The following is a 23,797-nucleotide window of genomic DNA, read 5'->3' on the forward strand; positions in this document are numbered from 1 at the left end:
TAAAAGGGGCAGTGGCACCTGAACAATACCCTTGTTCCGATTAGGGACCCAGGAGTTGCTTGTCGAAAACTTGACCAATTCAAACTTGTTGACTTAGTAGCATGTAGGGTATTTGGCAAAATCAAACATTTCTCATTTTCATTTTTCTTATTTCTAACGTTCACCTTATTTTTGAATACCAAGGTAGCTAATATTTATAGAAGGAAAAGTTATATATGGATTTATATTCGAACTGTATTGCTTCTAAGGCTTATAAGATATAGCATTACAGACAGCATAAGATTAAGGGTATATCACCAAATTTAGCTGGGAGTTTTGGCACTTGTGTAATGTTTCTTCCGTGTTGTAACAAGAGATCTGTTTTCAACTGTTAGAGATATTCTTGTATTTACTCTAGCCCTTTAGAAATGTTTCCACCCACATTTTGAAAATGTATCAGCTCAAATTTATAAACTACGTTTTCTGTAATCCAATATGCTCTTAGTAGAATACATTTTAAAATGTTATAAAATTTCTATTAGAAATTATAGCAAAATGAACCTAAAAAAAAATAAATAAAAATAAATAAATAAATACATAAATAAATAAATACAGCCAGAGCAGGTCAGGAGAACACATTGGTCTAATAAATGCATTTGAAATGCTGGTTCATGTTATTTCGTCAAGATCTAACCTTTTATGATCAATATCCTCCCCGATGTTTCAATCTTTCGAACCTTTTATAATTTGTTTCCCAAACCAAAATTACAAACACATTTTATCACTTTTATTTCATTTAATATGCCCTAGTCTTACACCCAGTCGTGCGAGTAATGATACAAGGAAGATATCTGCAATAAGCTGTGTACAACATCCATTGTCCTGTAGCTCTGTATTTCCCAGTCATTATGGGTTGGTATCAATATTGATATATCCTATACATTACCCAATAATACTTTAATTCTGCATTTAACATTTTAATTGATCATATTATATTTTAATTGATCATATCTTTGTAATATACATCAATTTTCAAAACTCCAAAATGAAAACTAATCATTAATGTTTGGAAATTAGGTTTTATAAGTAGTTAGGACATCTATCTTATCTTTGTAGACCATTATCAAGATGACACTTATGTTAGGTTACTAACTGAAATTTCATAATTGTGTCATTTAATCACGAAAGCAGAATAATTGGAAAATGTATGTGAGGTTCAAAATAGGGTAGGTCATCATAACAAATGCAAGCAGATGACTGTTTCAGAAGATATAAAACGAAGAGAAGAATGAAGGGAATGAAGATCAAATATATACATTGTATCACTTATATACATATATATATTTCAAACGTTGTAAACTAATACAGGTGAACACGAGACAACCATAATTAAAAACTGATAAAAACATTTTTGGTTTCGGTATTTGGAAGGACGAAACCTACTGGTGCCTTTTATGATCACAAATCACTGTATACTTGATATGTCTCCCTCATTATGCTTTCTTTATATTTTTTTGTTAATTATTCTTCAGACTTAAATTCCATACACATATCATGCTTCTCATGTTTAAAGTGCCCTGACCTGTCCTTCATATATGATTAGTTTCGGTATTTGGAAGGACAAAACCTACTGGCGCCTTTTATGCTCATAAATCATTGAAGTATTTTATCTCCCAGAGATAATGTTTTGCTGACAGTACAAAGGTCAGATAAGATTGCGCAATTCATTCCATGGATGTCTGTGTTTGCATTTAAACCTCCAGGTTACTGTTGGTTTGAACCAGATCGTGCAAACATGGAATAGCGAGGACCTACTGAATGTATAACACATGTTAGGCAGATTTTGGACTGTTTGTTAGGAATTTGGCATCCTCAGATTTCTTAATCCAAGCTTCAACTTATTCGTTAAAGTCCAGAATAGCCCATATTTATGTAATCAAAAGTAACATATTGGCCTAAATCCAAAATGTATTGCTTTAAAGAGGATAATATACCATAATTATGTTTTTATAAAACGATAGGTTCAGCATATTGCAAATCACCATCTCATGTTCAGCCTTGGGTCTCTTAGCCACTCATGTATTCTTTCTTCCTAGTCATATCAAAAGACGGGTTCAGTTGGATGAAACAATTGTGGATGTTTACCCCTGCCCTATACAAGGAAATGTTGATCCAAATATAAAAAATGTGAATACCCATAATTATGAAAAGAGTAATTTATGATAAATTATAAAGTTCACAAATCATCTATCAAAATATCAACTTACTTTAAATTATGTTATTGGAATTTGAACCTGTCATAAAGTATTTGGTGGTAAGTAATTGTGAGCATGGTTAATCACATGCCTGGCCATCCCATATCGACATATCTTGACACCGTCTTTTTGCATACATTTTTATCTATAATACGTCGAATTTAAAAAATGCCATGATATTCAAATCTGTCTGTGCTCATGCATTATCAATAGAACACATTACGAAATGCAATAAAACCTGGTTTGTGGTTTTTAAATGTTAAAAATAAACGAATTAATGAATAAATAAATAGCGATAGAGCTGGTCCTTAGAATAATAAAATCAGAGCAGGTCACAAGATTATATGATTACAAGACATTTCAAGTGCCAGAATTCACTTTCTGAATTTATATTTGTTTTACCATTTATAATTTGCCAAGTGATTAGAGCGACCGCCTCGTATGCGGGATGTCGCGGGTTCAAAACCTGGTCAAGTCATACCAAAATGGTACTAGCAACCTCTTCGATTGGCTCTTGGCATTAAAAGGTGAGTGTTAGAACTTGTCGTCAGGGTGTCAGGATAATGTGACTGGGTGGGACATGATGCTATTTATATGTGGCGACATGATGCCCCAGTGCTAGACATAACTATAGACTGTCCCACCGCTGATATCAAAGCAATACGACTAAAAAAGTGCTAAAGCTACATTAAAAATCAAACACACACACACACCATTCATAACTGATCTCTCTCCCCCATCTTGCTATCTTAACAACTTTTAATTATTTATTCTTCAGACTTAAATTCCAGACACATCATATCAAGCTTCGCATGTTTAAAGTGTCCTGATCTGTCCCTCATTATCATGAGTACACTGCATCACACAAGGTATGACATGTATCATCATTAACTGGGTATAAATGAGTGTTGTCAGTATTAATATATCATATGCATTAACAAGTAACACTTTAGTTTTGTTTTTCACAATTTAATGGATCATATATTTAAAAAAATGTTGGTTATATATGTCAATAATTTTCAAAATATTGAAATACATTATTGCCCTCATAAAACACGTTTTAATCACATTGGTTAGGTAAAAGAAGATAATTTATTCCCAGGTTGTCAGATTTTAAATAGCCTAGTTTATGTCGAAGATCAGCCACTTGCAATATTTATCTTACTCACTATTCAGCCATATTGCAGTTTGAACCGAACAAAAACACCTCAAGTTTGTAAAGAATTAGAATTATTTTATAACAAGATAAACTAATTAGATAAACTGGTTAGTCATGTCTGACCCATTTCCATCTCATACGGACAAATTGTAATCCCAATGTCTTGCAGACGTTTTGACCTGTAGGGAAACGTACAATTATTACTAAAACAAACCTAATATATTTTAACTAGCTACAAGTCCATCCAATCGTTTTATAAAGATTGTATATGAAAATAGCTAAGGTATTCAAGTTTTTCTGTGTTGTCACATGTCAGTACAATACATTATGGTATGTTATAAAACTTTGCTTGGAAATAAACTAAAACATATTTAAACGTAATAACCGATGAATAAATATAAAAAAGATCCAAGAACACATGGATCCAATAAATTCATCAAATACACCAGTTAACTTTCATTTTAAGACTCTTTTATACCTTTATCTTTCATCTTGCACCCGCATTCCTTGTTTTTTATTCATTTGAAATGTTTGTCTTATTCATTAGAATTTAATCACAGACACGTTTTCTTACATCTGACATATTTAAAAATGCCTTAACTTGACCCTCTTCTTGTGAGTCACGAAACCAATGACGATAAAGTTAACTGCTGAAATCTGTGTGAAAAATGCATCGTCATATAGGTTAACTTTTCCAGGGGCTTAAGGGGTAATATCAATATTAATATATCCAATATATTACAACTAACACTTTAATTCTATATTTCACCTTTTAATTGATTGTATTTTTGAAACCAGACTTTATGTAACATGTACCACTTTTCATGTCTCCAAAATCAAGATCAATCAATAATTTTGGAAATAAGGTTTTATTAGTAAACCCCAATCTTGCTGATCTCTGTAGACCACTGCTAATACCACACTTAAATTTCATTACAAAAGTTTTCTAGCGTTGTAATTTATTCTGTAAATAGAATGCTTAGAAAACTTAGAGAGGCTAAAATAGGTTAGGTCATTAAAGTACACACCTGCACATGACGGTTTCTCAAGGTACAAACTTTAGGAAAGAAAATAGTGAAAGAAAACTAAAAATATATATTCACTCAACTGGTTTTCTACATTCCTCAACTGTTACCAGCTGTTATAGGTTAACATAAGATACTTTTAATTTAACATTGATATGCATTATAATTTTTTCTTATGTTGCATGATAAAATATTCCAGTGCCTTTTATACGCTTTAAACACTGAAGTACTGCATCTCCCTCAGAGAACACTTTGTTGACATTAGTATAGTAAGGTAAGAGGGTTCAATTGATCAAACAGATGCCTGTGTCATTTCTAACTAGCCAGTTAATTCTCAATTTAATCTTTAGGCACAGTCATTCATGTATTTGTTTTTCTATTTCATAACAAAACTCATGCTGATTTGGACGAGATACTATTGTATTTTACCCCTTCTTTTTAAAACAATGTTTTGACCCAAATATTAAAATATATCAGCCCAACGTTATAACAAGAATAAGTTATGATGGAAATGAAAATCAAAACTCAGCTATTTGCAATATTTTTCGTACTACAAAGTATGCTATGTTGCAATTTAAACATAGCGTTAGCAAAGGATTCCAAGTTTGTTATATCATGACAGAGCATTAGATCGATAGACAGAATGGTTAATAATCTTCTGACCTTATAAAATCATTTCCATAGCATACCCACATACTCGTCTCCAATTTCTACCATATGTTACAGACTTTTATGGAAAGAATAGTTAGTGCTGAAAATACTAAGTCTTTAACCATCTTCTCTATTGTAGATTGGATTTTAAATTTTAATACATTAATGAGCGAGTAAATAAATGAAACTAGTATAGTACAAGATAACTCAATGAGTAATAATTTCATTCAAAATGCTAGCTCATTTTCACCATTTTTATCTCTCTTTGTCTTCAATTTCAAAACCCCAGCAATTATTTCCATCCATCTTGCACTTGTTCTTCAGAATTTAAATCCTTCACATATTGTAACATCTCTCTCAACTGTTAAGGTGATCTGAACTTACCTTCATGAGCATGGGACATGATACTTACTAATATATTTGCATTATATTAGGCACAACATGCAAATAATGGGTAAACACGGTATACTAATCATAATCATGCACCTTGATGATTAAACTCGTCATTGTCATCTAGATTGATTAGTGAACTAGGTTTAGTAAGCACAGTCATGTCGCTTGATGCCTAGACTTGTCATAACATTCATATTAATCAAGATTAATGGACAAACTAGGCGTAGTAATCATAGGCATGTAGCTGGATGCTTAGACTTGGCAAAGCATGCATAGTCATCTAGCTTGATGGGTAAACTAGTCGTAGTAATCGTAGTAATGTGGCTTGATAGTTAGACTGTGCACATCAGTCATACTGTTCTAGCTTGATGGGTAAACTAGGCGTAGTAATAGTGTTGTAGTTTGATGCGTATACATGTATAAGCATTCATGCTTATCTAGCTTGATGGGTAAACTAGGCGTGGTAAATCTTAGTCGTCCGGATTGATGGTTAGACTTGCAACAGCATTAACAGTTCTCTAACTTGATGGGTAAACTAGGCGTAGCAATCATAGTCATGTAGCGTGATGTTTAGACTTTGGACAGCATTAGGAGTCATCTAGTTTGATGGGTAATCTGGGTGTAGTACTCATAGTCCTATAGCGTGATAGTTAGATGTGCACAGCATTCGTCCTCTTCACGCTTGATGGGTAATCTAGGCGTTGTAATCGTAGTCATATAGCATGACGCTTAGACTTGGAACAATATGCATAGTCATCTAGCTTGATGTATAAACTAGGTACATTACTCGTAGTCATGTAGCGTGATTGTTAAATGCAGTCATGTAGCTTGACTTTTAGACTTGGCACAGCTAGCATAGTAATGTACCTGGACTGTTGGACTTGGCACAGCATGTATTGTCATATAGCTTGATTACATATAAATATTATGTAATGGCCCTTTTCTGTGTTTCTTATTTTCTTTGGTCTTTATTTTATTGAAATCCTGCATCAAAACGAGACATTTAAAATATGATTTGTTTGTGATTGTATTCCCAACAATTCTCTATGAGACTACAATTTCAAATATACATTATTTACTTTAATGCAGTGGCAAATATATGTAATGTCAGTCGACTTCCAAGTCACTTAATACATGAGATGTCATGTCATGAGGCTTCAAGGCTTTGACACATGATATGCAATGTCATTTGCCTCCCAGGCACTTGAAACATACTCTGCCATGTTGTCATACTTCCAAGGCACTTGACAATTATATTTCATGTTATCAGGATTCAAGGTATTTGACACTTACATGTCATGTCACTGAACTTCCAGGCATATGGCATGTCGTGTTATTGAATTTCCAGGCACATGATACACATCATTTCAGGTCATTGGGTTTCCAGGCACTTGTCACATAGCATGTCAAGTCACTGGGTTTCCAGGCACTTGATACATATCATTTCAGGTACTTGGGTTTCCAGGCACTTCATACATATCATGCCATGTCACCAGGCTTCCTAGGAATTGACTCACGATATATCATGTAATGGGCCTTTCTGTCACCTGGCACATGCCATATCATGTCAAAGTTCTTTAGACACATGGCTATTCAGTATATATCTAACCTTAACAATATCTTTACCATTTTGGAAAGAATAATCAAAACAGACTTCGGGATAATTTTGATACTGGTAGGTTTATTGTGTAGGTTTATTTCAAACAAACATTTCTAAAAATCTATCAAATTTTCAGAAAATATTTTATTTTATATTGATAGTTTTTTATGGTGCTTTTAATATTCTTGTTTGGAATAAGAATAAAGAAACTACTATTGACAAAATCACACCACCTACTTTCCACTTCGAAATCCTACTTTCATATGACAACCTGACAGGAAAATTACTCTAGAAAATAGGTACCCTTTGGTTCATTGGTGATATTTTGATCTCAGGTGTTGAAACATTGACTGGAGGCCTTGTTCGCATGTTTATAAGGAATCACACATAGGGTTTGAAAAAAAGCTTATGTATAAAATCTCAGTGTATTTATAAGCCTGAATTTCCTCCAATAAACTATAGATCCAAGTTGTCAAATGTCAGAATAATGGGCCCTGGATATGATCACACCTCTTATATATGGCTTCCTAGGTACATATTTATTAGAAAACATTTACTGGTATGTTAAATCAATCTACTGTTCATTTTTACATCAGTTGAATTGAATTCTTGCCCTGTAAGGCAGCTGGAAAAAACTATCTGCTGCTCTGGAAGAGCTTTCTCATGCGCACAGACTTCTGTGTGAGTGTTTAAGAGATGCTCTAGATTTGTTGATTTATCTCACTTTTTATTACAGTATGAATCTAGATTATTTGGCTATGGTCAAAATGTGATTCCTGCAAAGAGTGATGATTAGTGTTATAGAATGACATTGATATTCCTACATATATGGATGATGAGTTTTGCTGACTGCTTCTCATATCAAAACCCAATTTTGAAGCCTGCGTCAACTATCGTTAACACTGTCCTGAATTTCATTTTGAGAGAACTGGTTAAAAGAAGACCATCTCAGTTTAAACACAATTGCATATTACATGAAGTTATCTTGGGGGCCTTGATAACTTCAAGAAGAGAGTTGACGTGCTTGGGCATTAGTATTCGGAGATATTGTGCCAGTCTCAAACAATCAAGACAGTTTTAAATAATCTCAGATATTATTTGCTTATCCAGAGGATTATGAAATGTAAGATACCATCAACATGTTTATGGAAAGATACAGCTTCCTAGGAATGAGTTGTTTTCCTGTTAGTACCCACATTAGCATACGTTTCCTGGGAATACATGGTGCCCAGGATGGTACCCGCATTAACATACGTCTCATATTTATTATGAGTTCCCTGCTTCGTACCCACATTAGCATAAGCTACCTGCAAATAATTGGTGTCCTGCTACGTACTCATATTACCTTAAGCTTCATGGGAATGTTGAGTGCCCTGCTTTGTACACATGCTAAAGTAAGAGTACCCAAGCATTTTACACAAACATGTCTGAACAGGAAGGCATGTCATTACATATGGTTGCAAGCTTTTTGCGATGCTAATATCGTTTTTACACATCATTTTTAGGTGTATCTCTTAGTTCCCATGAAGCTTTGAAAGCCACTTAAGGGTAAATTTAGACGACTCAAACCTTTTGAAGCAATGTTAGTAAATACTGCCTTTATCATAATAGTGCTATGTTGTGTGTAACATAATGTGTTTCTGATGCCTCATGAATAACACTTTAGTTCTTAATATTTTGTGTTAGAGAATAAATGGTAGAAGTTAAAAATGTTAAACATTTGTCCCTTATTTAGTTATCATTTTTTAATTATGGCCGTGGCCCAGAAGCACAAAAATCTAGATTTTTTTAATTTAATACTTATTGATCATATTAATAAGAAATGTAGGGAGCAAATTTATTAAAAATCATATTATTTTCAAAACTCTAAAGATCAACGCATAATACAGTTTTATCTGTCATTGGATTTTGACAAATGTTTGATGCAACTAATATAAAGAGAAATAGGGAGGAGAGGTCACTGCGACTCAAGGAAGTATTCAGTATTCTGTAAGTTGCTTCCGTGGAATGGGATGGGGGTTCATACACTCTTTCTGACGAGTATATTGTATTTGACTTTTACCACCTAATAATGTTTTTCCAACTAAAATGATGTCTTCAATACTGTCTTCCTTTCTGCAAATCAGAGCAAAATAATTTTGTTTCAAGCTTTTTTCTGCTGTAATATTAAAAAAGATTCATAGAACAAATAACATATTGTATTAAATGTTTGGACCATAATGCAATACTGAAATAGTTAATCAGTGCTGCTCATGCCATGAATTAATATTAATGAAATAGAACATCGTGAAATTTGGCATCATCCAAGTAAGTGGATAGTGAACCTCTTAGACATGATGTCTCCATACAATTAATTCGTCTTCATTTAGCAGTATCGTTTATGTAGTTTATCACCTTTTAATGTTTTTCCAACTAAAATTATGTCTTCAATAATGTTTTTTTTCTGCAAATCTGAGCAAGATTATTTTGTTACAATCTTGTTTTGTGCTTTAATATTAAAAAAGAATCCTGGAACAAGCATACTCCTTTGTATTAAATTTTTGAACATTGATGTAATACTGCACTATTTAATATTAATCAAATAGATCCTTGTAGGATTATGCATCATTCAAGTAATTGGATGGTGGGTCTCTGAAACACGATGTCTCCATACAATTAATGCATCTTCATTTATGAATCAAGGTCTTTATGATTTTACTCTAACGTTAGTCCAAAATTGCCTGGGACTAGGAAATGTTACTAAACGTTTTAAAGGTAGCTCTCTAAAAATATAATGCAATAGTGAGGGGTGAGGACTGAATAGGCAAAGATAAAAAGGCTTGAAAAGACATCACTGACTATAATACAGTTTAATTTGCTATGAAAAGGCCACCCATTCTCTCAGCAAAGATATGGTCTCTCAGACCAGGTAATCTAATTGTAGAAGGTCATTATCAACATGACCGATTAATATGAGTATATAAAATATGGTATTTGATGGTAGTGCTGTCAAGGGAGGTTTTACAGTATTGTGAGAACCAGAATATTTAATCTGTTTTATGTGTGAGACAAGGATGATATACTCAATATAAACATTTTTTTAAAAAGCATTTCTGGATTGTATTGTGAATGATAAAATGAAACAAAACAAAAATATTAAAGTAACCTGCACATAAAATAAAGGTCTTGCAAAAATGTAAAGTAGGTTATTATGCATTGCAGTTTTCTTCTGCTGATCTATAAGTGCTGACTGAAAATAGTAAACTTTTTATATTCTCCCTATCTTATTACATAATCGTACATGCTGCAGATCAAACCATTTAAAAACACAAATATTCAGGTAATGCAAAACCTAGCATGAATAGTATATACTCTCTTCATCCTATCATAGATGCAAATAATACCATTAATATTCAGGCAATAAAACCCCAGTATGAATAGTATCTACGAGTAAATAACATTTAGTATAAAGGACAGTCACTGTACACAAAGCATGCAATCAAATATCCACAATCCAAAAAGACACATTTTCCAAATGTCCCATCTTTATAAAAATTCACGTTTCTGAAAAAACCCACTAATTTATAATAATAAATTAAGAATATGAAATTGTCTTGAAATTTAAATACATTAATGAACAAGTAAATATATTACAATAGAAAAGATGGTTAAAGACTTTTAGTGTTATTAATTTTGAACTCAGATATACTTGACCAGATGGTTAAAAGTACTTTTGAAATGCATCCTGGGGAAGAATTTATTAGTTTTCAATACAATGAAAGAAATTTAATTTGGCAATTTTCAAACTTTTCAAATGTCAAAAAAACAAATGAAATGTTTCTTAAGCTATTACAAAACCCATCAACATATTAGAAAGATATAGCTTGCAGAAAAGGCAAATAAGCATTCATTGTTTCTTACTTAGACTTGTATTTTGTTTTGTACATAACATATTTTACAAGACTAATGATGACTAAAATTTCTCCCTATGGATCCTCTATCTTTTATGTGCTTCGGATGCCTCTCTAGTATTTTGCTTTTCAGTGTTATTTATTATGAAGTCCTATGAGATCTTGAAGCATTTTCTAAAAAAAAAAAGATTTGGACATTTCACTGTAGTTGTTGTTTTCCTGAGTTCCTTCATGCTCAACAAACCTTGAACGTGTTAAAGACCTATCTGTGATTTTTTGACATTAGACATGGATCATTTTTAAAAATGTTATCAAGCTCTCCTTTATGTTTGTATGGAATTATATTTACACAGACTATTTTGTTCATTTTCATTTCTGCAGCATTAATTAGCACATTCCATATCCCAGAAACTTGATCAGTATTATAACTGTACGCATTGACCTTCATGGTGAATGTAATCTTTTCGGAATTATTGTTTGCTTCAAGGTGCCCAATTTAAAAGTCTCCTTTACACTTGTTTGAGGACCGATTCTTCCTTATTCCAATAACCTGGCTCTGAAATATATTACTGTTTTCATATCTGTCACACTAGACTTTTTAAATAAAAAAATATAATACACTGAGCATACCCTTTTAGAAAGTTAGTATTACAAACATATTGAATATGTGGTTTGGTTTATGATTGATTGCTGTGCTCTGCCTTAGAGATTTTAGAGGATATTTTACTTTCAAAGGTGTATGTGATTTCTTGAGCATTGTGTAGCTGTGGTATTTGTTCTAGGTGAGCTGTATATAAAGTCATGTCATTGAGATTCACTTAATATGCATTACAATTAGTTTGCCTTGACTAAATGAGATAAAAAAGTCATGTGAACAAATATTCATAACAAATGCCGAAGAGAAAGAAATTCAAAAGCTAACTTTGTCGAAATGACGTTGATATATATATATATATATATATATATATATATATATATATATATATAGTGTAGCGTGAAAAAATATCCTTTAGATTATATATATATATATATATATATATATATATATATATATATATATAGATATATATATATATATATATATATATATATATATATATATATATATATAGTGTAGCGTGAAAAAATATCCTTTAGATTATATATATATATATATATATATATAGTATAGCGTGAAAAAATATCCTTTAGATTAAATTATCTTTCTTTATTTCTTTTGTCCTCATTTGCACTCATCTTGACTAAGAAGAACAGTCTAGTATGTCCTAAGTGAAAATGTTGCTGATCAGACATCCGATATGGCAGGAATGGCATCCATCTTGAAAGTATTATTATCTATACCCCCATGAAATGGATGTTCATGTCAACGTGTTGTTTTCGCTTGAAGCCTTTACATATATATCTGCTGTCCTAAATACGAATTGTCAATGCTAATCACAGATTATAAGATCATATCCCTAGGAAAGAGTGCGCCGAAAAGAAGCAAGAAACAGAGAGAAAGAGAGAGGGAGAGAGACAGAGACAGAGCCAGAGCGATAGAGGGATGGGGGAGACGAGGAATTTATTCACTGGAAACGAAATATGGTTCTTCACTGCAAAAAGTAAGATTTATTGCATGTTTGTACCTGATGTTAAGGACAGATCAATGTACAAAAAGCTAAGCATCCTGATGCAATGGCAGAACGTTTCTTTTCCCAGAGACACACCGCTTTCGATGAAGGAAGAATTCGAACCTGCGACGCATAAACAGCACGTGCGGCCGACAAGTCAGAGACTCTTGTAACAAATGTGATTTAACAAGAAAGAACATGGTAAATGAAGGGTACAAATATCGATTAAATTAGCAATAATCAAAACATAATTATGTACTGTTTAAAAAAAATCTAGTTTACTACTACCATTTCGATATTCCAATGTCTGACTGACTTCCATATATTGAACCCTAACCCCATCCATAATCACATCGCTTTGTAAGTAGTATCAGCTTACGGTCAGATATTTTTTAAAGTTGTTTCATCTGTCGTCAACGTTTTAGCACGACACTACTTTTGCAGCCAAGTTTACAGACATGGTTTTAATGATAAAGTTAATTTATGTGTTTAAATAACATGTACAGCAGTCGTTAAAATAAGTTTTGCTAGAAATGTGTTTGAATATATTTATCGATTAAAACATGTTATTCTATGGAGCTCCTCAATTAACTGATTGAGCACTAACGTAGATAAACAGTGCAAAGAAACATAACTTTTAACGATGAAATATGAAAAACGAGAGTCATGGATTGCCAAAAATCTAGTCAATAAAAAAGCCCATCACATTAATGGCTGAATAATTTGATTATTTTCACACCAGTTACGTTTAAAGGTTACTAATATTCCCTGATTTTCCATACTGATTATACAGGATATTTATAAAAAGGCCTGATACATGTTAAGCATTGTCAAAAATACTCTTACATTCCCTTTAGTTTGTGTCTAATTGATGGATATAAGTTGAATGACAGTTGAATTATAGCAGAGTATACATTTTAGTCTTACTGGCGATGTGCAACTATAGACAAGAAAAAACCTGCTAGATCCGCCTGATAATTTTAACTCTATGGATTTGAAAAGTAAGCTCATCAGCAGAGGGGGTGAATAGACCAAAAATTTAGAATATAATAAAGCTTCCTACGAAGAGAGAGCGAACAGACCAAGTTTTTATACCAAAATGTTTACTCCCTGGATTTGAATAATAAAGTCTTTTAACACTAGTCCGTACATTGTTTCAACTCTACATGTATGCACTTTGAGATGATGATACTACTGTTGCAAAGGATGAAGCCCATCAAGGTTGCTTCACCAACTATTCGTGTCTTTACATTCGGGATATTTATACAATCACCCCTAAGACATGTTTTTTAAAAAAGAGATTTAAACATTTTGAAAGCTAAGGTTCTTACATTATTACTGTGAAGAGGAATGCAGCTAGGTGCTATGATGACATTAATTTGAATGGGTGATATCTACAGTTCGTCTATGCTGATCTGAGGTCACGCACCCACAATACATGGCTAAATGTTCAAAGTATGGAGATACAATTTAGAACAAAATGCCAATGAACAGTCAATTACAAGTAGTCAGGTTCCATGCATTTTGCTGAAAAACATAAGAAAGCAATGAAAATAAACTCTCCTTGATCTTGAATGTCGAATGTAAACTTGCACGCCATCAATTGATAAAACTAACATATGACTGGTCCGCCTGTTTCTTTATATGTATTCCTGAAATTGTGAAGTAGAATTGAATATTATCGTTTCAACTAAAAAAGAACAATGCACTTACGTTTCAATGCATCACTAATTATAATGACTCAGCTATTTCTTACAATGATCTCTTTATGGCCGCATGTAAACAAAACGATTAAAATTATCTGATTATTTTTTTTGGCGAGTAGCTACTATTAAAAAAATTGCAAATGATCTGTACTTCAAAGCAACATGAAAGTTTAAACAAATATAAAGTATTCAATTCGAATGGTTATATTTTCGTTAATGCAATATAACTTATGTTGACCTTTTTTCATTATATGTGTCCTGGCTAGTGCCAAGTATAGTCTTCGTGAATTTTAAAACTTAGCAAATACAATGGAGTTTATGCAAATGCAAAACAATAAAACTGTTACGTAACGTGGTGTACATATATACCAATGTAAATTTAATTCCGCAAAAATGTCAGTAATTAAGTCATCACCAATCATTGCATGGCCTGTTCTATGGATATATATTGAATTGGTTTAGTTACTGCAATAAATGAATTAACCACCCTACCCCTCCCCCCCCCCTCAACTAGTGAGATAAGTTTATTTTATCACAAAGAAAAGAGAACCTTTCACAATTGCTCTTTTCGGGCCTTAGTATTTTTTCGGACCTGACACGGGTTGTCATTTCTAACCCCAGGCTAGCACCCATATCTGACAATTCTCGAGTGCTCATTTCAGACAGCATTTGATGATACACTTGGTCTATAGTTTCCAGGCAGTGTGGAGTTTACGCTACGCCTAATAACGTTTATCGTAGCATAGCGTCCAAGCTCCACTCATTGAACAATTATGTGTGGTTATAGTCATATTCAAATATCATTTACAGATTTGCTTAAATAATGAAAATGTCATCATTCTTTATGATCGTTCTGTCCAAATCTAAGATGTAGACTTACGTTTCGTTTCACACTATTGCTGTCACAGTTTTCAACAATGCCGATAATATCATATTTGGTAATTGCTCATTAAAGGAAGTGCCGCCTTTCGTCGTGATTGAACATTTTAGTTAATTGCATTATATCCAGTTGTTGTATTTTTGTAATACAAACATGTATTATATCAATAAAGATTATCCTCTCTGTGTCGGAATTGTAAAATCCCTCTCACACAATAATTCATTTCTTCCTATATTCGAACTCGGCAAATTTACATTCAGTAGCATTATAATATAAGATGTGTCCAGCAAGCAAATCCAATTCTTCTGACGCTTTTGACTTAAAGTTCATTTGTTTCATGGAAAAAGCTGTTGCAGCAAATTTTCATGTAATGACGTATACAATCCCAGAGAACAGATAATGTGAATCTTTGCGTTCTTGTGGAAGCTAAAGTGCACAAACAGCAGTCATGAAATGAACCAGCTTCAAAACAAATGTCCGAATTGGGTCTCGGGGTTTAATGGAAAGGTAAAGCTGCTATGAACAAACTTGCGGATAAAGCGTTTGTCAGACATAACGTTGCCGCAGATTGGTTGGACCTTACAATCATTTTAAACGTACTTGCTGCGAATAAAACAAAATATCAATATGCTAATGAAATAATGAATCAATGCAAGATAATTTTTATTTGTAAAGATGAAAAAAAAGAAGTTGAACGACCACTTATTCCATCCCTTTTTCTGAACTAATTTGCAAACTTTACAATATTCTCGTCATGCCGTTGATGTGTATAGAAATAACTGAAACAACGTCAAACTGCTGACGTATATGGACATATTTTTTTTTCTTTCTATGAATACAGACATAACTGAAACTCATTCATGATGTTGGGTAATAAAGACGTAATTGAATCACATTCACACTGTGCTAGACATTTACACCGCACTTGAAACTTAAACATTGTTTACATTTTTATTCGAAACGGATTTGACGACCAATCATTGATTAATGTGGCTTAACTATTTCTAAAAGTAAAATTGGTTAAAATGAAAAGGACCTTGGACAAACGCTTGTACTGCTCAGACTGCTCATAATAGTAATACATTCATCTGAGACATTCTCATGTCTGTAAATAATTGGACACATGGATATTGCTGTAAATATATTTTTCAGCATTGTTTCCCTATACATTCACTTCATACTGTCCAAATCTAAGATGGAGTCGTCAGTTTTGCGTCACACTATTGCTGTCACTATTTGCAACTATATCGATAGTATCATATTTGGTAATAGATCGTCAACGGTAGTGCCACCTTTTCTCATGATTGAATGTTTTAGTTAATTGTACTAAAAGCAATTGTTTTATTCTTGTAATACATATATGTATTATCTCAAAATAGAATATTGTCCTTTTCGTGTAGGTATTGTAAAATGCCTCTCATACAATAACTCATTTCTTCCTATATTCTAACTCGTCAAATTTACATTCAGCAGCATAATAATATAAGGTGTGTCCAACAAGCAAATGCAATGGTTCTGACGTTACTAACTTAAAGGTCATGTATTTCATGAAAAAGAGGTTGCAGCAAATTTTCATGTAATGACGTATAAAATTCCAGAGAACCGATTCTTGAAAGTTTATGAATCTTTACGTTCTGGTGGAAGTATAAGAGCACAAACATAAGTCTTGAAATGAACAAGCTTCAAAACACATGTCAGAATTGGGTATCGAGGGTTAATGGAGAAGTAAAGCCGCTATCAACAATCTTTCGGATAAATCGTTTGTCAGACCTTACGTTGCCGCTGACTGGTTGGACATTACAATGTTTTCAGTCATACTTGTTGGGAATAAAACACCAAGATATCAATCTGTTACAGAAAAGGATGCAAGATAATTTTAGAGTTATTGTGAAGAGGCACCAAAAATGTTAAACGATCACGTGTTCCGTCCCTTTTTCTGAACTAACTTGCAAACAATATTCTCATCATACCGTTGATGCATAGAAATAACTAAATATTTTCAAACTGCTGAGATTTATAGACATAATTTAAAACTATAAATGCTATGAATAAAGACATAACTGAAACACTTCTATGCTGTTGGGGAATAAAGACGTAACTGATCCAATTTAGTATTGTACTTGACATTTGCACCGCACTTGAAAATTAAACAGTTTGTCATTTTTATCCCGTTCTTTTCTAAGACACGGATCTGTGGAATAATCATTTTTTAATGTGGCATAGCTCATTCTAAAAGTGACATACTCCAAGAAAAATGGTTAAAGTGAAGAAGACCTTAGCGAAAAGCGTGTCTAGCTCAGACTGCAATTAATAGTAATAAATTCATTTGACACATTTGCATGTCTGTAAATATCATTGACAGAAGGATATTGCTGTAAATACCATTGACATAATGGTCATCCTATACATTCACTCGACTGATCGGCCTATCTGTAAATATATTTGACAGATGAGGGTATCTATGTAAATACATTCGTCAGGTGGATATCTCTGTAAAATTATCGTGATAGTAGTTTATCTTCAGAAATAAAATTGCCAGATGCATGTGTCTATAAAAACACTTGATATATGTGTTATCTGTATTTAATTTGTGTTTGTTTTGTGAAGTAGTTCGTTTATTTCATTATATGCTGCTGGTAATGGAAAATTGAACATAACTAATGACCTTGTCCAAGATCAGTGACAGTTTTGTAAACAAAACTGGATAACAATAAGGATTAACAAGTTATGGTGAGTCAAGGAGATTATAATATCTTCACGCAGCCAGACCTTGTGTACATACTCTATTGTAACAAACCAACTATATTTTCTAGATTAATGCTCTTTTGACCCTTATCTTGACTTCTCTTTTAAATATAATAAAAAACGTTTCTAGTATATTATAAATCTTGTTGACTTGTAAATTAGTCATCTGAGCAGAATCGATTGGGCAGTATATTTGATTTGGGTGAAGTTAATGTAATCAGATAGTTCTTAAGTGTACAGAAAAGGTCTCAGAAATAAAGCTCTTAGCCATAGTGATTTTGAAATATAGTGAATATAACCTGGGGAATCTTGGATTATTTAATTTCAATTCAACTAAAGACTGGTGGCACAATTTAAGCCATTGATATATTATTAGATTTAAGACTACTGGCCACTACAGGTACATTTCAATCTTCAGCTCGGAGATTATTTTGAATAGCACTTTCGATTATGCAGAACTTTGCTCACTACGAATTGTGTTAGCAATAGGAAGACTATTTGGTATTTAATTCGCAATGCCGTAGGTTATTCTGACATTATCACATGTCACCTATGCGTATACATTATTTGTTGAATTTAACAAAGCACGCTGCTTATAACTCTTTTCTGACACATAGATTTAGAACATAGGGTCTTTAAAAATGATCTTTATACAAAAACGTTTGTCGGATGCATCGTTCTGTAAATACATTTCTCAGACATTCCGCTATGTTAATATATTTGACAGACACGTCTTTTCTCTCAATACATTTGACAATTGGATCTCCCTGTCGAATTTTTAAATAATTCATATCTGAAAATGGAAAGGATTTGATTTAAACCCTGAAACCTTTTGACATGGAAAATGTTGTAGAGATAAGAATCTAGTCAGAAAATATAATCCTATATATGTCACCATTCTTCGTAAATCATAACGTATGTTTAATTTAGTCTTAAGGAAGTAATTTTAAATTTATGAAATGGTATACCGATGATTTACCCCCATGATGTTCTCATCACACAACATAATATATATATATATATATATATATATATATATATATATATATATATATATATATATATATATATATATATATATATATATATTATTTATCAGCGTATTTTAAAAGTCATCTTGACCGTTTGCAGATTGATTTGTTTTTTAGATTGGTTCTGTTTGGAGAGAGAGAGAGAGAGTGACGCTGAGGTTGACATACACGAAAGAGACTTGCATCAACGTTTATTAAGAAATACATTAATCATTTGAAGTACATGTCCAATATGACAGTTCTGACTTGATCATAATGTAGTATATTTTAATTTGTAACAAATGTTCATAAGAAACATGTTTTATCTCTTCATTTTCACTTTCCATAGAGGCTCGATACGATACGCCCCTGTCTGGTACAATGACGTTTGTCCCCGCTCAATGTATAACCCATCATGCAGGCATCACACGAGTACCATGCAGTGCAGCTAGTACATTTAATCACTCCACACGCTGTAATAATAATAATGATAATAATAACAATAATAATAATAATAATAATAATAGTGCTAATAATGACAATAATAAAAATAGGGCCGAAGAAGTCGTAGAAGAAGACGAAGAGGAAAGAAACAGCTTCATACCAGGAACATATCAACGATAAAATGTACACAAGATGTAACAATATCATTTTAATAAAGCTGCCGAGCACGAAGTACTACTACTGTAACTACTACTACTACTACTAATAATACAGATTACTTGCAACAAAACTTTTCGCCGATGCGGAAGTTTAGGATAATGCACACAGACATAAACTCAAATATACGGTCTACACACCTGAACACATGTTGGTCAGCCCTCAAAAATTGAACTCCCCCGACGGACAGATGGGAGGACCCATAATTTATATATTTGTTACATTATAAATATATAAATACTAATGACACACTACCAGCCTAGCGAGGTTAAAATGTAAAAGTATCTATTTTGTTATTTTCAATATTAACTAAGTACACGTTGATTATTGTCCCAAGAAATTCCATTTAGGGCATACGCCATTTTAGAACACTAACATCTAACTGCCGTTCGCGGTGGTGCTAGTCTTAAATTCTGCCTTCAATTGTATGCCAGAGCAGTTGCAGCTTCTCGTGGGTCAGTGATTCTTCTCGGAGTTTTCCTAGGTTCTTTCTCCACCAGATTTACTGGCCAACTTGAATAGAATATCATGAGCTGACAAATGGCATAACTCATTTAACAACAGCAACAGTATACGAATTACAAGGAACATAATAGAAGTGTTTGGATCATTCATTCCTTATTTTACTAGCATTGGACTCTATAGGTCGAATCGAATCAAATTAGCAACAGCATTTGCAAAATGTCGATAGTGACAGTATTAGTTCTAAATATCGTTGCTACAGTAGTAGCAGTCGAAGCAGCAGCATTAGTAGTAGTAGTAGTAGAAAATCGGCTATAACAGTAGGAGTAGTGGTACTTAGGGGTAATTCTACTGAAACGGTAGTCACAAAAGTGGTAATAATAGTAGGAGTAGCAGTAACAGTAGCAAAATGATTCCTAATGAGAGTAGACGTGGCAAGAAAAGTAGCAAAATGCGTCCTAATAACACTTCAGTTAGCAGTAACAGTAGTAAAACGAGTCATAATAACAGTACAAGTATAATAATATCCTCAAAGGATCTATCCCATTCGCATCTGCGCGAGACCATCACTCCAAGAGGTATACAGTTGGACATGTTTTCATACCATCCAACATGTTTATCGATCTTACGACACAATAAAATGGGGCCCCGAGTTGCCGAGTGGCCTAGAGGACTGCACGTTACGGATCACTGCCATATCACCTCTGTCTGCTTGAGACAGAGTATCTCGTTCAGCTAATGTGATTATGCGAGTTAGCTTGTCGGTATCTTCTCTTCGATCCGTGATTCTTTCCTGGGTTTTCCAGGGTTCTTCCTCCACCATTTATACTGTCCTCCATGTATTGCCTATCTTGTACTGAAAAATGGCGTTAAACCCTACAAGAACAACAGCAACACAATAATCTTGGAAATATTGGCAGATAATATGACATGCGATTGTATAAAACTATAATGGTGGATATGTTTCATTAAAAATGGCAAGACGTCGCAAGATAATACAATGTTGGACATGTTGTCATTCAATAAGTCAAGCGATGGGACGTTAGTATAATGTATATTTCGTTGACATTCCAAATGACAAGCAATGGTACGACACTAACTAGAATTGAAAGTTTTTTTGTCAGAAATAAAATAATGACTCAAATACCAAAATCTTTTCAAGAAGAAAATGCGGAGAGATAGAGTGCAGTTATCGTTAGACAGCTAATGTGTCCAGTCTGATTATCACACAATGTATTTGGTCCCTATGTCGTAATAGGCCGTTTCATTATGACGCCATTTCTTTCGGCTGTATGGCTTTATATACATAATTTCGTTATTACACCATGTATTTTGCAATATGGCTATATATACCGAGTTTATTTTTATACTCCGTATATGGGTCGAATGGTTTATTAGCACAGGAAAAACCTATGCAATTTAGCTAAAATGGGCCGCATGTCTTTACCTACAGATTTTCTTTACTAACCATGACAATGAACCGTATGTTTTTATAACCGATTTTCAATATTACACCATGTGTGTTTGCCGTTCGGCTTTATATGCCGAGTTTATTGTTATACTATGTATATGGGCCGTATGGCTTGATATACTGAATTTTTTATACTAAGTATATGGGTCTTATGGCTTAATATGAGCACAGGAAAACCTATGATATTTAGCACCTACTACCAAACACGAATTTTTAGATTATTTTTGGCCATAGCTATTACGTCAAAACAAACAATCTGGCAATAGGAAAACGAATTTAGCTTTTTAAAATCTCTAAATTTTTCAAAGATAACACTGTCCAAAATATTTAAAAGTTTTTTTTAAACAAGACTTGCAAAATGTATATGGGAGCAAATGCAGATGTATCTCAACAGCATAATGGCATGCATTCGAAACATATTCTGATGTTGTGGGGGTAGATTAAATTTTGTAACTATCTCTATTCAAATTACACTCTGACATTTTGGATGAGTGATCAGAACATTATTGCTTCGATGTATTCAAAACTAATTTTTCTGTTGTGGGGAAGTGACCTCAGCATTGTAACTACGAACTGCCTCTTAAATAGACTGATTCCTAACTAAATGTAACTCGTTCGGACATGATCAACGTTATGTAGTATTTAAGAACTAAACAAACTTGAAAGCATCTTTTCTAGTGATGATTTATTAAATATGTTGTACGTCACTGCAAGTACCATTATTTAATGCACATTAGACAGTGGAAAACATTCAATTAGAGTAAGATTTAGGTCAAATAATGAGCTTAATTTAAATGATTTTTTTGTACTGTACAATAAAGAATAAAATGATAATGTATTTAAGCATGCACATATAGTTGAAATGATACATACAGTTTTTATTTTTTCTGATTATAAATGTATGCGTCTTCGCACTCCCCTGGATTTATAATTTATATTTTAATAATCCATGAAGACAAACATTTACTCTAGCTACATTTTACATGCAATGTAACAAAGGACATGCCTAATGGCTGGTCAATGCACACTTAAGTATTCCATCCAATCTCTAGCCAGTATATACATTGTTTCCGAAGTTAATACAGTGAAGTTAATTTACGCGAATAGAACATATTGTACATTTACATGATGCGTTCAATTTATTGGTAATGCAAATATCTAGTATATAAATCCCTTACACACCTTTTACATCTCCAACAAATTGATATGCAAAGAAAAGACTATGCAGAAGATAGAAAATTGCATACACATAGATGATAAGTCCTAAGATATCAGACGCATAAGCTAATACATTTTTATCCATAATGGAGGAATTTCTACCCAATACCACGTGTAATGGATGAAAGCCATCCGTTAGGGCAACAAACTGCTACAAAGATAAAGGCAAGATTAGAAGTTAATAGGTCAAATATGAAGCTCATTAAGGTGACAGCATCAGCGTTTCAGAAAGGTACATGCCCAGACTTTGCAAAATAACCTCTCACGTTTTTAAGAGTGATTTAAAATGTTAAAATATGAGGTTGATAGTACATTAGTTGGAGAGAAATCGATCTAGGAGTGATGTTGATATTAATTTGAATGTATTGGGTATATACAGTTTTACTCTGCTGACGTGAATTCACACAGCGAAAAAACAAGTTAGAATGATCAATGTATGAATAAAACATTTAAAAAAAATTAAATAAAATATACTTACGGACAGTGAATTGGCCGTATGCAGGTTTCATGCATGTTGCTGCGAAACATAATAAAAAGAAAGAAAGAAAAATTTCTTTCATCGTGAATGTCGAATATCAACTCGCTTGCCTTCCGCTGATAGAATGAACGTACGACTGGGCCGACTACTCATTTATATACCCACCTGTAATTGTGCAGCGTAATTGGGAACGATAGTTGCACATAAAACTACGTATCACTTAATTTAAATTTAGTGCTACGTGTAATGAATCATACTTCTTACAATGTTTTCTTCAAGGTCGAACGTAAACAAAATTATTACATTTATCAGATTATTTTTCTGGCGAATAGCTACCCTTTGAAAATTTCAACTTGTAAGCAGTGGAAAGCAACAATAAAGTCTAACGAAAATACACAGCATTCATTCGAATAGATATATTTATATAGTCTGCAATATAACTCATTTGGAACTTTCTCTTAAGCTGTGTGCAGGTTAATGCGTATTACAGTCTTGATGACATTTAATGCAATGGATTTCATGCAAATGCTAAACAACACAAAATATTTTACTAACTGAGTGATTTTGTACCGTACTGTAAATATTTAAGTTACAAGCAATGACTT

The 23,797-nt window shown here is 33.0% G+C and overlaps 1 long non-coding RNA gene across 1 annotated transcript; it reads right to left on the minus strand.

The window, feature by feature from the left end:
- Positions 1 to 19,098: 19,098 nt before the first annotated feature.
- LOC149788852 (uncharacterized) lies at positions 19,099 to 23,310 on the minus strand. Its single transcript, XR_016424267.1, has 2 exons — positions 23,193 to 23,310; positions 19,099 to 19,376 (listed from the first exon to the last, which is right to left on the minus strand). It is a non-coding gene; the product is annotated as an uncharacterized LOC149788852 (long non-coding RNA).
- Between the last annotated feature and the right edge of the window lie 487 nt (positions 23,311 to 23,797).

The sequence above is a fragment of the Sinohyriopsis cumingii genome, chromosome 11 (assembly GCF_028554795.1).
Source record: "Sinohyriopsis cumingii isolate HCF-2022 chromosome 11, ASM2855479v2, whole genome shotgun sequence".
In the NCBI taxonomy this organism is placed as follows: domain Eukaryota; kingdom Metazoa; phylum Mollusca; class Bivalvia; order Unionida; family Unionidae; genus Sinohyriopsis; species Sinohyriopsis cumingii.